Here is a 2,500-nt window from a genome sequence, read left to right as displayed (position 1 = left end):
AGTGTCTCTGAGTACAGTCGTTTAGCCTCTCTCACCGCTTTGCTAAACCTGTTCTTCGACTCCTTGAATCTGTCTCTATCCCCACTCCTAAACGCTTCCTCCTTCTCCAACCTCAACCTTTTGAGCTTTGCTGAGAACCAGGGCTTGTTGTTGTTAAAGTTCACCCTGGTACGTGTTGGGATACAGCAGTCCTCACAGAAGCTGATGTACACAGCCTCTGTGAGTTCATCCAGACTATTGGTAGCAGTCGTGAACATATCCCAGTCAGTACAGTCTAAGCACGCCCGCAAATCTTCCACAGCCTCACTGGTCCACTGTTTAGATGTCCTCACAGCAGGTTTACAGAGTTTTAGTTGCTGCCTGTATGCACGAATCAGGTGGACCAAGGGAGTTCTGTGCGAGCCGAACAGCCCCGTGACCCACAAGAGAAACATCCCCGCCAAATTCGAGCGTTTGACGGGGTCTATCCGTGAAAAAATATTCACGTTTTTGAGTGCACATGCATTTCTGCTGCAAATGCCTCTGGAAGTTTCATGCCGTTCGTATGCCAATTGTGGCAACACGAAAATGACCCGTTTTCCCATTCCGAGGGATTTCTGTGCGACCCTAACAGCCCCGTGAGCCACAAGAGACACATCCCCGCCAATTTCTAGCGTTTCACGGGGTCTATCCGTGAAAAATATAGACGTTTTTGAGTGCACATGCATTTCTGCTGCAGATGCCTCTGGAAGTTTCATGCCGTTCGTACGCAATGTGGCAACACGAAAATGACCCCTTTTCCCATTCCGAGGGATTTCTGTGCGACCCTAACTAACAGCGCCCGTGAGCCACAAGAGAGACATCCCCGCCAATTTATAGCGTTTCACGGGGTCTATCCGTGAAAAATATAGACGTTTTTGAGTGCACATGCATTCCTGCTGCAAATGCCTCTGGAAGTTTCATGCCGTTCCTATGCAATGTGGCCACACAAAAATGACCCGTTTTCCCATTCCGAGGCATTTCTGTGCGACCCTAACAGCCCCGTGAGCCACAAGAGAGACATCCCCGCCAACTTCTAGCGTTTGACGGGGTCTATGCGTGAAAAATATTAAAATTTTTGAGTGCACGTGCCTTTCTGCTGCAAATGCCTCTGGAAGTTTCATGGCGTTCCTATGCAATGTGGCAACACGAAAATGACCCCTTTTCCCATTCCGAGGGAGTTCTGTGCCACCCTAACAGCCCCGTGAGCCACAAGAGACACATCCCCGCCAATTTCTAGCGTTTCACGGGGTCTATCCGTGAAACATATAGAAGTTTTTGAGTGCACATGCATTCCTGCTGCAAATGCCTCTGGAAGTTTCATGCGGTTCGTACGCAATGTGGCAACACGAAAATGACCCGTTTTCCCATTCCCAGGGATTTCTGTGCGACCCGAACAGCCCCGTGAGCCACAAGAGACACATCCCCGCCAATTTCTAGCGTTTCACGGGGTCTATCCGTGAAAAATATCAATTTTTTTTTGACTGCACATGCATTTCTGCTGCAAATGCCTCTGGAAGTTGCATGCGGTTCGCATGCAATGTGGCGACACGAAAATGACCCGTTTTCCCATTCCGAGGGATTTCTGTGCCACCCTAACAGCCCCGTGAGCCACAAGAGAGACATCCCCGCCAATTTCTAGCGTATCACGGGGTCTATCCGTGAGAAATATTCACTTTTTTGAGTGCACATGCATTCCTGCTGCAAATGCCTCTGGAAGTTTCATGCGGTTCGTATGCAATGTGGCGACACGAAAATGACCCGTTTTCCCATTCCGAGGGATTTCTGTGCCACCCTAACAGCCCCGTGAGCCACAAGAGAGACATCCCCGCCCACTTCTAGCGTTTCACGGGGTCTCTCCGTGAAAAATATCACATTTTTTGAGTGCACATGCATTCCTGCTGCAAATGCCTCTGGAAGTTTCATGCGGTTCGCATGCAATGTGGCGACACGAAAATGACCCGTTTTTTCCCATTCCGAGGGATTTCTGTGCCACCCTAACAGCCCCGTGAGCCACAAGAGACACATCCCCGCCAATTTCTAGCGTTTCACGGGGTCTATCCGTGAAAAATATTCAATTTTTTGACTGCACATGCATTTCTGCTGCAAATGCCTCTGGAAGTTTCATGCGGTTCGCATGCAATGTGGCGACACGAAAATGACCCGTTTTCCCATTCCGAGGGATTTCTGTGCCACCCTAACAGCCCCGTGAGCCACAAGAGAGACATCGCCGCCAATTTCTAGCGTTTCACGGGGTCTATCCGTGAAAAATATTCACTTTTTTGACTGCACATGCATTCCTGCTGCAAATGCCTCTGGAAGTTTCATGCCGTTCGCATGCAATGTGGCAACACGAAAATGACCCGTTTTCCCATTCCGAGGGATTTCTGTGCCACCCTAACAGCCCCGTGAGCCACAAGAGACACATCCCCGCCAATTTCTAGCGTTTCACGGGGTCTATCCGTAAAAATGTAGCACGCAC

Source organism: Petromyzon marinus, unplaced genomic scaffold (assembly GCF_048934315.1).
Source record: "Petromyzon marinus isolate PM22_M1 ecotype Great Lakes invasive population unplaced genomic scaffold, UKy_Petmar_22M1.pri1.0 PM_G_Scaffold_71, whole genome shotgun sequence".
Taxonomy (NCBI): domain Eukaryota; kingdom Metazoa; phylum Chordata; class Hyperoartia; order Petromyzontiformes; family Petromyzontidae; genus Petromyzon; species Petromyzon marinus.
Note: the sequence above shows the minus strand (reverse complement) of the source record.